The sequence below is a fragment of the Vicugna pacos genome, chromosome 18 (assembly GCF_048564905.1).
Source record: "Vicugna pacos chromosome 18, VicPac4, whole genome shotgun sequence".
NCBI classification, from domain to species: Eukaryota; Metazoa; Chordata; class Mammalia; order Artiodactyla; family Camelidae; genus Vicugna; species Vicugna pacos.
In genome coordinates, this window is record NC_133004.1 from 13,747,105 (window position 1) to 13,761,953 (window position 14,849).

Here is a 14,849-nt window from a genome sequence, read left to right on the forward strand (position 1 = left end):
GGCATTATGGGATCTGGGAGAGCTGACTTTGCTAAGAATTTTTACCCTTCACTGGCTTCTGCCAGTTTACTCAGGATCCCAACTGCAGGCTCCAGAGCAAGTAGGGTGTCCCAGTGGGTAATATCTGGGTCACCAGAAACAAAGGGAGAAAACATAATTTTCACTCTACCTTTCTAAGTTCTTGGCTCAGACCTCTGTAATAAAAGACAAATTAATAACAGAAAAATGAATGGAAGTTTATTAACATGTCTACCTCTTGTAAACATGGGAGATACCAGGGAAAAACAAGTTAACACCAAAGGTGGCCTAAGCCATCAGCTTAAATACCAAAGACAAAAGAAAGATGTGGGAAAGCCATCATGGGAAGGCTATCAGGAAAAGCATGTTAACAAGGGTAAGATTTGCTATGCAGATTTAAGGACTTTGTCCACTGATAAAGACTCTCTTGTGATTTAGTCATCTTTCTCTTCAGGTACAGAGAGAGAGACACCGTTACAAATAGAGACTTCCTTTAAAAATGTAAATTTCCCTTACAAAAGAGTAACTTCTACTCTGTTTTTAGAGCTTCTGTAAATCTATTATTCCTCAAGATAATCAGCTCAAAATAATCCAATGTCGAAGAAACATATTTTGAGATGACATATCTGCTACCTTTCAGTAGTTTTGGATATAATGATTAAACACTGAGAAAAAGGCTTTGTTGTTGTTAAATGAGAAATATCAAATACCATGCTGTCTTCTTCTTAACTTCCAGATAAGTATTTCTGTTTCCTAGGACTGGCCCAGCTCTGGGACTCCTACAGTTTCATTAGGTGTCAGGAAGTCTCTTTTTTCAAAAACCAGAAACAACCAACTGCCTATTGACTGAAGAATAAACAAAATATGGTCTCTCCATGCAATGGAATATAATTCAGTCATAAAAAGGGATGAAACACTGACACATGCTACAACATGGATGAACCATGAAAATATGCTAAGGAAAGAAGTGTGAAAATTAAAACAGAAACCTCATTTGAAATGGAGCTGGGAGGCCAGAAGAGGGGGTTTTCACATCCCACCACCCAATATCAACTACAGACCCAACAGGAAGAAATGTACCTTGCATCTCCACATTACTACTTTACTCCTCCTGCAGGAGAAAGGAAGATATTCTCCTCCAGCCAATGAGAGACTGTCCCAATTCAGCCAATGAAAAGCCACTACACTTCAAATTCCCAGTTCCCTCCAATGGACTCCTTGTATATAACAGCCCCACCCAACTCCCCTTTCCCCTCTATAAAAGAATCCGCCTCTCCTTTGTTCTCCACACCTGCCTGTGGTTTGCATAGATTGCATATCCTGAATTGCAATTCTCTGCTGGTCCCAAATAAAGCAATTTTACCGGTAAAATAATTCACTGCTTTATTGTTTTAGGTCAACAGAAGCCAGATTAAAAAATGCCTCATTATATGATTCCATATATATGAAAGAGAGAAATAGAGAAAACCATAGGGACAGAAAGTAGATTCTGGTTGTCAGAACATGAGCAGGATGGGAGGATTGGGGTGGGGGGTGACAGCTCATGGGTATGGAGTTTCTTTTGGAAGTGATGAAAATGTTCTGGAATTAGTGGTGATGGTTGCACAACCTTGTGAAGACACTGAAAACCACCACCTTGGAGTGTACACTTTAAAGGGGGTTAATTTTATGCTATGTGAATTACATCTCAATTCTTTAAGAAAAACTAGTATGAAAAGGAACACACTGCAAATGATATTTTGGTTTCATAATAAAATAAGGGATTCTTTTCAAAAAAAAAAAAAAAAAAACTCAATCTCTGCAGACTTCTTTACTCCTCCCATCCACCCACCCAGAGAATCTTTCATCTGCTCCCACCCAACCAGATAAAGGGCTTTTGTTTGCCTTTTAATCTGGAGCCTGGCAGGTAAATTAGAAATGGGCCCCAGGGAAAGAGAGAGAGTCCTTCGGCCCATTGGATCTGAGCCTCCCACGTTCCATGACTCACTTTACCCAGGAATAGCCTTCCCTTCCTGTTTACCATCTAGGAGAAAGAATCAAATGGCACTGGTTCTTCTTTTTCACCAATAATTTATATAAGCTAAACTTTGTAAACAATAGTTTCCTTAGCAACCTCTGACCCATTCTCTTCAGGAACAAATTGCTCTCCAGTTGGACTGCCCTTTTCCAGCCAATCTAAGTTTATTTTGAAATGTCACTTAAAATAGAGAAGTTTGGGTTTTTCACAAAGATTGGCCATGGGTAAAGTATTTGTAGGAATGCCCAGGGCTGAAGATCAAAGGCCCAGGAAACAAGGAGTAAATGCTTTCACCATCTTTCAGTTTATCCTTCCATGCCCACGGCTAGTAAGGTCTGGCAGTGATGGATTTTGGTCCATTTTCTCCAACAGCAATAACAAGAGATGCATAATCCAAAACCACAGATAGGATAAATTAGAAAAAAATATGGTTTTGGACTTGGGGAGTGACAGTTGTAACGCATCGTTGCCTGGTCTTCTGGGTTTCACTTTGAGCCCTGTGACAGACGATCAGATCAGGTGTCCACACTTAGGAACCTCCCGTTCTAGAGAAAAGATGCTGCCTGGAGCCTGCCCCCTCTTTGTCACTGCATGTCACACTCAGCCCACCTCTCAGCTCTGCTTATCTCACCAGCCTTCCCCAACCAATGGTCTAGAAAAGAACTGAGTCAACTCATCCAAATTCCCGTGTGCCGTGGAACAGCCGCCCGCCTCGTGCCCTCTCTCTAGACCACAGCCAGCCTCACAGGTGTGCAATGTATACAGCCAGGCCCTGCGCTCAGAAGCACTCCTACACTTTCCAGGATGCTCTGCTGTCACCATCTTGAATCTTAATTTTTGAATGAGGGGCCCTGCATTTTCACTTTATCCTGGGTCCCCCCAAAATATGTAGCAGGTCCTGCTTTGAAGCCATTTAGTGCAGCTTCTCAGGTGACTGGAACAGGTCAGAATTTCCATAAAACAAGGGGCTAGCCAGCCATGGAGCCCCTCCCAATAGGGAGACCCACCCCTGACTCTAGAATAAGCCTCTTCCTAATGGAGCCTTAAAACAGCTTGGTAACCTGCCCTGAGACTATTTTAAGATTGGCAGCCCACTTCTGCAAGAGAAGGTCCATTTCACATAACTGTGGCATTTATAGTAACAAGAGGGGCCAGTGCCAAAGGGCTGGGACCTGTTGTACGCGTTCTGTGCTAGGAATTCCTGGGAGGCACAGGACCTGGTCTGTCCCTACAGTGTTATTACAAGTGGCCTGTCCTGAGCAGAACAAGACCTGACAATCCTTTCGTCCAGTAGTGGCACACCGCCCAGGATGAACAAAGGTAGTGTTTTCAGGATGGCTGGCAGCACTCGACAGTTGGTCAGCTGTGCCTCAGTGGCTCTGGTGGGTCAATCCCACCACCCAGCCCAGTCACCTGAGCTCCCAGCTGTGCGCCAGGATCTGAAAGTCCCTTCATTTCCCAAGAAGCCTCTTCTGGGCTTTCAGGAAGGAAGTGAAGCCAGAGAGAGGAAACCACAAACGCTTATAACTCTAATAGCAGTGCCACCTTTTGGCCCAAGGCCCCCTCCAGGTGACATGCTGTTGGGGAGATGCCGCACGTGCTATCCTTCATCCTGAAACCACCCGGGGTGGGGAGGGTATCATTCTCACATCTTATAAGCAACACCATAGCGGCTCTGAGAGACAAGGTCCAGAGACAGAGAGAGACCAGCAAAGCCGGAACGGGGACACACACTGGGTCTCTCTGACCTGGGGGCCTGAGGTCAGCCATTTGTTTCTGCAGCACCTGGAACAGAGGAGCCAGTGGTGTCAGCCAGGGCTGAGTTCCAGTCTGCTGACGGAGGCTTCCCTCTTAAGAACACTTGTGGGACCAGGTCCCGGCCAGATCATCTGTCCCTGGGAACATTCTCTTACAGAGAAACCCAAAAAGGAAGCGACCGTGGGACCATCAACTTCTGTGTCTCTGAAAATAACTTCATAACAGAATGGAAGGAGCCAAGTGCTGTGCTTATCATCGAAGGCTCAGGGGCTCCTCAGCTCAGAGAGGACTTAACTGTTGGCAGTCTCCTTTCTCTGTCTGGGTCTCAAACTCTGCCTCTAGGATTTTCAGTTCCAGAGGCTAAATTTAAAGCCAGAATGAATCCTCCTTCTCTCTTATGCCGACCCTTATCCCTTTGCCCTTGCCAGGAAGGCTAGTGACCTACTGCATCCTTGCTCCCCCAGAGCAAGCTGGCTGCAGCCTTAGGACCCTCAGGTGCAGGCATGAGCTCTTTTCCCTCTTTGTCATTGTGATGACCACTCTGGGAGCCCATCACACCCCCTTCAGCCTTCTGGGAACACTTAAGGCCTGAGCACTGCAAAAAGGATTAAGGCAACTGAGAAGAGGGATGTTCTTCCAATTAGTTATAAACCACTCATGTTGGAACTTTTGCAAAACTGAAGCTTGCTTTTACATTACCCAAGATTCCTCAGCCAGGACTGGCTGCCCGAGCTGGGTAGAAGGTTGCGGCCGCCTGCACAGAGGCAGCCTCATGGGGCTGGAGTGTGCTGTGGGCCATGGCTGGGAGCGTATACAGAATAGAATAGCCTGGGTCCCCAGTTAAAACAAAAAGCAACACTGCTGGTGTGAGATGGGAGGAGGGGCAATGTGGCCAGACCGTAGCCACTGTCTCCTCAGACCTGTGTCACCATCACTGGCGTGTTCTCAGGAGAAGACACCATATTCATTGGTATGCAGTCCCAGAAGGAGAAGAAAGAGAAAGGGATTGAAAAGGTATTTGAAGAAATCATGACTGAAAACTTCCCAAACCTAAAGAAGGAATCAGATATCCAAGTACAGGAAGCACAGAGGGTCCTAAGCAAGAACTCAAATAGACCTACACCAAGACATATTATGATAAAGATGGCCAAAATTAAAGATAAAGAAATGATTATAAAGGCAGCAAGAGAAAAATAGTTACAAGGGAATCCCCATAAGGCTTTCAGCTGATTTGTCAACACAAACACTGCAGGTCAGAAGGGAGTGGGAAGATATAGCCAAAGTCCTGAATGAGAAAAAGCTGCAACCTAGGATACTCTATCCAGCAAGACTATCCTTTAGAATAGGAGAGAGAAAGAATTTCACAGACAAGCAAAAACTAAAAAATTTAAAACCTAAAAGAATTCAGCAATACTAAACTTATACTAAAACAAATATTGAAAGCTCTACTATAAATAGAAAAGAAGCAGGATGCTATAGAAAGGAGAAAACCATAACTGGAAATGAGACAACTACAGTGAGTTGCAATAGAATAAATATGAAGATGTAAAAGAGGACATCAAAAATATTAAACATAGGAGATGAGGGCAAGAATATATAGATTTTTTTTTCTTTTTTTCATTCCTTTTTAGGATATGTTTGAGCTTATATGACGATAAGTTTAAAGCAAACAGATATAGTAATGGATTAATATACTTTAAAAACAGGGTAACCACAAATCAAAAGCATGTAAGAGTCACAAAAACCAAAAAGAAGCCAAGATAATACAAAAGAAAATTACCAAACCACAAAAAGAAAAAGAAACAAAGAGGAAATACCAAATCAATTGGAAAACTAAGTTCAAAATGGCAATAAACACACATCTATCAATAATTATCATAAATGTCAGTGGACTATATTCTCCAATCAAAAGACACAGAGTGGCATATTGGATAATAAAATAAGAGCCTCAAATATGCTGCACACAAAAGACCCATTTTAGGGTGAAGGACACACATAGATTGAAAGTGAAATGTAGAAAAAGATATTTCATGCAAATGGAAACGACAAGAAAACAGGAGTAGCAACACTGATTCAGACAAAACAGACTTTCAGACAAAGGCCATAAAGATAAAGAAGGACACTATACAATGACTAAAGGAGCAATACAAGATGAGGATATTATACTCGTTAACATATATGCACCCAATATAGAAGCACCTAAATACGTAAAGCAAATACTAACAGACATAAAGGGAGAAATTGATGGGAACACAAGCATAGTAGAATTTTAACACCCCATTAACATCATTGGACAGATCTTCCAGACGAAAATCAACAAGGCAACAGATACTAAATGACACGATAGAGCAGTTGGACTTCATTGATATTTTTAGGACATTACCTCTCCAAAACACAGAACATACATTCTTTTCAAGTGCACAAGGAACAAGGTACATTCTCTAGGATAGATCATATACTTGGGCACAAAAGAAGCCTCAACAAATTTAAGAGGACAGAAATTACTTTCAGCATCTTTTTCTGACCACAGCACTAGAAGTCAGCCACACACACACAAAAAGAGATAAAAACGACAGCATGGAGATTAAACAACATGCTACTAAAAAAACCAATGGGTCAATGATGAAGTCAAAGAATAAATAAAAAATACTTTGAGACAGATGACAATGAAAACACAACCACACAAAATCTATGTGATGCAGCAAAAGCAGTCCTGAGAGGGAAGTTTACAGCAATACAGGCCTTCCTCAAAAAACAAGAACAATCTCAAGTAAACAGCCTAACCTAACCTAGCACTGAAAGAATTAGAAAAAGAAGAGCAAACCAAACCTAAAGTCAGCAGAGGAAGGAAAGAATAAAGATCAGGGAGTAAAATAAAATAGAGATTAAAAAATAGAAAAGAAATCAATCAAACCAAGAGCTGTTTTTTTGAAAGAGTAAACAAAATGGACAAATCTCTGGCCAGCTCACCAAGAAAAGAGAGAACACAAATAAACAAAATAAGAAAAGAAAATGGAGAAATTACAACCAATATCACAGAAATTTAAAAAAAAAGAATATTATGAACATGGAATATATGGAACATGGACTACATATGGAAACAAATTGGACAACCTAGGAGAAATGATCAAGTTTCTGGAAACATACAGTCCACCAAGAATGAATCAAGAAGAAATAGACCACTTGAACAGTCCAAACACTAGAAATGAAATAGAATCAGCAATAAATAACCTCCCTACAAACAAAAGTCCAGGACCAGATGCCTTCACTGGGGAATTCCACTACACGTACAAAGAAGAGCTCATACCAATCCTTCTCAGACTCTTCCAAAAGATCGAAAAGGAGGGAACACTCCCAAACTCATTCTATGAAGCCACCATCACCCTGACAGCAAAACCAAAGACACTGCCAAAAAGAAAATTACAGGCCAATATCATTGATGAACATAGATGCAAAAATCCTCAACAAAATATTAGAAAACAGAGTCCAACAGCACATAAAAAAGATCGTACACCATGATCAAGTTGGATTCATCCCAGGGACACAAGGGTGGTTCAACATATGCAAATCAATCAACGTGATACACCACATCAACCAAAGAAAGGACAAAAATCACATGATCATCTCAATAGATGCAGAAAAAGCATTTGATAAAATTCAACACCTATTTATGACAAAAACTCTTACCAAAGTGGATACAGAGTGAACATATCTCAACATCATACAAGCTATTTATGACAAACCCACAGCCAGCATAATACTCAACAGTGAAAAACTGAAAGCCTTCCCACTAAAATCTGGAACAAGACAAGGATGCCCACTCTCACCACATCTATTCAACACAGTCTTGGAAGTCCTAGCTACAGCAATCAGGCAAGAAAAAGAAATAAAAGGGATCCAAATTGGAAAAGAAGAGGTTAAAGTGTCACTATATGCAGATGACATGATACTATATATAGAAAACCCTAAAAGCTCCACACAAAAACTACTAGAGCTGATAAAAGAATTCAGCAAGGTAGCAAGATACAAGATTAACATACAGAAATCAGTTGCATTTCTTTACACTAACAATGAAATAGCAGGAAAAGAAAATAAACAATCCCTTTTAAAATTGCATCCAAAACAATAAAATACCTAGGAATAAATCTGACCAAGTTGGTGAAAGACTTACACATGGAGAACTATGAAACACTGATTAAGGAAATTAAAGATGACTTAAAGAAATGGAAAGTTAGTCCATGCTCTTGAATTGGAAGAATCAATATTGTTAAAATGGTCATACTGCCCAAGGCAATCTACAGATTTAATGTGATCCCTATCAAATTACCTATGACATTTTTCACAGAATTAGAACTAATCCTAAAATTTATATGTAATCACAAAAGACCCAGAATTGCCAAAGCAATAATGAAGAAAAAGAATGAAGCTGGAGGAATAACCCTCCCAGACTTCAGACAATACTACAGAGTGACAGTAATCAAAACAATGTGGTACTGGCATGAAAGCAGACATATGGATCAATGGAACAGAACAGAGAGCCCAGAAATAAACCCACAGGTCTACGGTCAACTAATCTTTGACAGAGGAGGCAAAAATATACAAAGGAGAAAAGACAGTCTCTTTAGCAAGTGGTGTTGGGAGAACTGGACAGCAGCATGTAAATCAGTGAAGTTAGAACACTCCCTCACACCATACACAAAAATAAACTCAAAATGTCTTAAAGACTTAAATATAAGACAAGACATGATAAACTTCCTAGAAGAAAACATAGGCAAAATATTCTATGACATAAATCTTAGCAATGTTTTCCCAGGGCAGCCTACCCAGGCAATAGAAATAAGAGCAAAAATTAACAAATGGGACTAATTAAACTTACAAGCTTTTGCACAGCAAAGGAAACCATAAGCAAAGCAGAAAGACCACATATAAAATGGGAGAAAATATTTGCCAATGATGCAACCGACAAACGTTTAATTTCCAGAATATGTTAACAGCTCCTACACCTTAATAACAAAAAAACCGACAACCCAATCCAAAAATGGGCATATCTACACAAGCAGTTCTCCAGTGAAGACATACAAATGGCCAAGAGGCACGTGAAAAAATGCTATCAGAGAAATGCAAATCAAAACTACAACGAGGTATCACCTCACACCAGTCAGAATGGTCATCATTCAAAAGCCTGTGAATGATAAATGTTGGAGAGAGTTTGAAGAAAAGGGAACCCTCCTACACTGCTGGTGGGAATGTACTTTTGCACAGCCATTATGGAAAACAGTTGGAGATTCCTCAAAAAAACCAAAAATAGACTTACCATATGATTCAGCAATCCCACTCGTGGGCCTATAACCGGAGGGAACTCTAATTCAAAAAGATACATGCTCCCCAATGTTCACAGCAGCACTATATACAATAGCCAAGACATGGAAGCAACCTAAATGTCCATCAACAGATGACTGGGTAAAGAAGCTGTGGTATATTTATACAATGCAATAATACTCAGCCATAAAAAAGAATAAAATAATACCATTTGCAGCAACATGGATGGACCCAGAGATCATTACTCTATGTGAAGTAAGCCAGAAAGAGAAAGAAAAATACCATATGATATCACTCATACATGAAATCTAAAAGAAAGAAAAAAAGAGGATATTAATGAACTCATCTACAAAACAGAAACTAACTCCCAGACATAGCAAACAAGCTTATGGTTACCAGGTGGGTAGGAGGGTGGGAAGGGATAAATTTGGGGGTTTGAGATTTGCAAAAATGTTAGCCACTATACATAAACATAGATTTAAAAAATTCCTTCTGTATAGCACAGGGAACTATATTCAATATCTTGTAATAACCTTTAATGAAAAAGAATTTGAAAACAAATATATGTATGTATATGCATGACTGGGACATTGTGCTGTACACCAGAAATTGACACGTTGTAACTGACTGCATTTCAACTAACAAAACCCCAAGTATTTAATAGTAACAACATATAAGTATATACACAGATAAAAATATTTCCTTTTGAACAAAACTATCTAATACTATGTTACTTTCTTATAATATTTGCTGAAACAATTTATACAAAGCTGTGGTGTTTGGGGACAACTAGAACAATATATTCCTGTCTTTTTTACATTTTTTCTAGCTTCTTGTTTCAAAGTTTGCCTGCTTTTCTGACAACAGAGGATGCACATTCTTCTGATTGTTTTGCCTTGTGGAGTTTTTTTCTAATTTGTAAATTGTGAATCAATTCTCCTTTATCCCTTTGCATATTATTGGACCTAAAATTCAGAGACTATAACCATTCTTTAACTAAAAGTTCCCTAACAAAACTAACAAATATCAAAGTAACGCCACAGTGTCCCACGTTATTCCGTTATCCGAATTTATTCCATGCAGAATAATGACATTCCAAGAAGAAATAAAACTGTAAAGAGGTTGAAAATTGAAAATAAGAAATTGTTTTCTGGGGAGGAGAGTATAGCTCAGTGGTAGAGTATGTGCTTAGCATGCACGAGGTCCTAGGTTCAATCCCCAGCACCTCCATTTAATAAATAAATAAATAAACCTAATTACCTCCCCCCAAAACAACAACAAAAACAAAAGTTATAAAAAATTAAAAATCGGAAAAAAAAGAAATTGTTTTTTAAAACAATTCCAATCATACTAGAAAAACAAACAGTTAACTATAAGCACATATACTATTAGTGCATCACACTGCAGCGAAGTATGATTCTGGGCCCCACAGGAAACACACCCCATCTGTGTTGGGCAATCAACATGTTAAAAAGATTTTCTCCGCTGACATTTCTCTGCCTTGCCAAGTCTGATCCAGCCTGCCAACGAGGGGAGACCAAGATCCTGAACCATGAGCTCATGCTCCTTAAAGAGACTTGTCACAAGCCAGAAAGGCAGGGAATGTGGGGATAGCAGGGGAAACGCCATTCTCACGCCTACAGAGACAAAGTGGGTCTTGCAACGGGCAGGGCGGCTCTGGCAGCAGGAAGTGAGAACAGCAGGAAGGCGCATCATCACAGTCCAGACCATCCATCTGTCAGATACAGGCCATCTGGTGAGCTGACAAGGTCATTCTGATTCCCATTTTGTAGATGAAGAAACAGAGGCTTGAAGAGGCTGTGTGTCCTAGGCCACACACACCTTGAGTGGTGGTGGAGCTGGGCTTTGAAACTATGTTGCCTGTCTCTAGAACCTGCTTTACCCCTTACGCTGTTGCGTCTCGTGGGTCCTTGGGGTGGACAGAATTCTAAGATGCCCCCTGCCAAAAGTCCCGCCCTTGGCATGTACACATCTTTTCCCAGTCATTCAATCCAAGACTAATCTAGGTGTGGCTGTGAGGGGAATTTGGAGATGTCATGAAAATCCCAAATCAACTGACCTTGAGATGGATGGGCCTGACCTTATCATATGAGCCCTTTAAACTGGGGCCAGGAGGGCAGATGAAGAAATCAGACTGGAAGCTCAAGAATTTGACACTGTTCCCGGCTTGAAGATGGAGGGGGAATACATGGCAAGGAATGAAGGGGGCCTCGGGGTTTTCTCAAGAGTAGACTGGGGGTCATAGGTTTGGGGTAAGAAAATCACAAGAGCATCCCCGACTTGCAGCCAGCAAGGGACCTCGTCCTGCAAATGCCAACTGAGTGAGCTTAGAAATGGCTTCTTCCCACAGCCTCCTGAAAAGAACTCAGCCAGCTGACACTCTGATTTCAGCCACTGAGGCCTTGGGCAGAGAACCAACCATACTGCATCAGGCAGGATGCTAAGTTTGGGCCGATTTATCACGATGCACTACAGTGCCTGACCAATGGTCTCGAGCATCAGTCCAGGCTGTCACACCTACCAGACTCTGCATCCTCATGCCTCTCCAGGCCTCCAAGAGGCCCAACACTGCCCCACTGGGCTCCCACCGGCCCTTAGAGCACCGTTATTCTCTGTAGGAACCAGGTGAGTGCAGTGAGAAGAGGACTGGCCTTGGAGTTAGAAGATTCTGAGCAAGCCTTGAACTTCTCAGGGCCTCACCTGCTTTCTTAACTGCTGACCTCGGGGCAAGCCAGACAGCTCTACACCTGTGACACCCAATACTATCCGTAGCCACTAGCCACATACGGCTATTTAAATCCAAATTCATGAAAATTACGTAGAATTAAAAATTGTTTGCTGAGTTGGATTGCCTGATAAAATATAGGCTGCCCAGTTAAATTTAAATTTCAGATAAATAGATGATTTTATTTTTATTATAACTGAGTTCCAAATATTGCATGAGATAAACTAAAAAAAAAATTTATCAAATTCAAATTTAACTAAGCAGCCTTATTTTTCAACTAATTCATTTTCTAGAAGTTTCAGATTTACAGAAAAATTGTGGCAATAGCACTGAGTTCCCCTATACCTCACACCCGGTTTCCCCATTATTAATATCTTGATCCAAATGGTACATCTGTTCAATTAATGGACCAATGCTAATATGTTGATATTAACTAAAATGCATACTCTATTCAGATCTCGGGTGGGGGGATATAGCTCAGAGGTAGAGCGCATGCCCAGCATGCATGAAGTCCTGGGCTCAATCCCTAGTACCTCCATTAAGTAAATAAACCTAATCCACCCCCAAACCACCGCCCCCGATAAAGGACTCACTTTAAAAAAGAAAGAAAGCAACCAGATATCAGTACCTTGCAACGCCCTTAGCAGCAGTCCAGCACCGAGGATACTCCAGGTCGTCCAAGAGTGCCGGTAGGTGGTCCGGCCCCCAGTTCCTCCCTGTTGGCTTTTTCCATCCTCTGTTTCTCCTCCTCCTCAGGGAAGACAGGGCATGAGTGGCCCTCTTGGTCCTGGTCCTGTGGGCTCCTGAGTTCTTCATTTGTGCTTCCTCTGGACTCCAGTGTCCCCATCTGAGGAGGCAAAGGGCTCAGCCTTCAAGCAGTGCCGGGGCAGGTCTGACTCCTGCCTGGTGCCTTGGGACCAGGAAGCTGCAGCTCTGCAGCGGCCACACCTGGCTGGTTATGAGGCTCACCTGGAGAGCTCTCTAATGCTTCTATTTCTCTGAACCCCACCAACACAGATTCAAATGGAGCAGGTTCAAGTCAGCCCAGTGGAGCTGATAATCAGCCACATTAGACAGTCCTGAGGCTGGCTGACCAGCAAGAGGCCAAGACTGGGCCGTACTCTGCCGAAGTCTGCACTGAAGCCCCAGGGTAGGGTCTGAGTCTGACTTTTTAAAATAGGTGCTACCTAACTGATGAAAACTTCTATTTCTGCTCTTTCCTCAGTGGACACAGAGTTAGGTGCTAACAGTTGACCCTTCTGAGAGCCTCCTTTCCCCTTCCTACTTGCGCAGGTGAACGGGAAGCACAGTAGTTTGGTATTTCCGTGCGCTACCTTACCCTTAGCAGCAGCCCAGCACCGAGGATACTCACCTATTCAGAGGAGCCTCGTGGTCTTTTCCTTCTTCATTATCTTTCTAGCCCATATCACGTCTCTGGTCCCTTGGATCAGGGACAGAGCCAGACTGCATCCTGCACCCGCTCTGTGTTGCCATCCATCGTATTTTGGGAGGTTAACTTGTTTCTTGGGATTACACAGACGGAGAGGACCTCCACTCAGACCCGCCCCACAGCGGACACAGGTGACTTAGATAGTGAGATTCAGCTCTGCTGTGGGACTTCTGAGTTGTGCTGTAAAAGGGATGAGACCTTCGGGGACCTTGGGGCTGGGTAAATATGTTTTGCTTTTGGGACAGACGTGCATCTTTGTGGGGGCCCAAGGGCAGACTGGGTAAGCAGAATGTCCTGTCCCAAAGGTGTCCAGGTCCTAATGCCTGGAGCCCGGGACCATGTTACCTTACACGGCAAAAGGGGCTTTGCACATGTGATTAGATAAAGGGCCTTGAGATGAAGAGATTATCCTGGTGGGCCTAATCTTATCACAAGAGTCCTTAAAAGCAGAGAAATTTCTTGAACAGTAAGCAGGATGCATGAGGCATGAGGCAGAGTGGGAGGTCAGAGAGACAACCACATGACTTTTGTTCACCATGTGTGTCCCCAGAGCCTGGAACCCAACAGGTTCTCAGGAAGTGCTTAGTGACAGAAAGACGAGTGAAGTGAACACTGAGCACCTGCTAAGACTGCATGGATCCCATAACAGCCACGAAGACAAGTTACCCTCTGACTCCAAGCCATCCCTTTTCTACAGATGACAGAAATAAGTCTCAGAGAGGTGAAGTGACCCACCCAAGGTCACCCAGTTAATAAACAGCAGGGCTGAGATTCAAAAATCAGAACCCATCTGGTTGCCAAACCCTACACCACCCCAGCCCCCACCCCATTAGGACTTGGCCATAATGGGTGAAACCCCCCGGGGTGGATAGCCGTGAAGCCTCTCGTAGCCCGTTTTGTTCCTTTGCTTCCTTCCGCGGCTTTCCATTCTGGTCACTGGCTGTCAGCCCATTTGTGATGGAATGTGCCCAGGACAGACCAGCAGGGGGCGCCAGTACCCAAGCGTATAGACCTGGAGTTCCCAGAGGGTCTGAGGAGTTTCTCAGAATGAAGGTCCTGGCGGCCTCCCCCACAGCGCGGGACACCAACTGGCTGGAAACCCATCTCTGCTCCAGCCTGTGGGTCAGATGTCCCTGGGCAAAGGGCTTCATCTCCTTGGCGGCAGTCCTCCCGGAGGAGGGGGAAAGAACCTCCCAGGGGCCTTGACACAGTAATATGCAGTAACAGGGGAAAGCAGTCCCTGGCTTGTAACTCTTGGTTGAATTTGCATTCTTTATCAAGAGATGTTGAATGATTCTCACAGGACTGTAATTTCAAATTCTGCCCAAATCACATGAATCTTTTATTTTGACTCAGCTGTCTCTTTCCTTTTCCTCCAGCCTTTTATGTTTTTACCCAGTCTTCCCTAGCTTTACTTCAGAATGCTCTCAAACATTCTGGCAAGCGCCCTCAGGATGCTTATAAAATCCCAGGGATGCTTGATTCAAAACGTCCTCTTACACAGGGCCTGTGAGGGGTCTCCTTTCACTTGAAATCTCTTG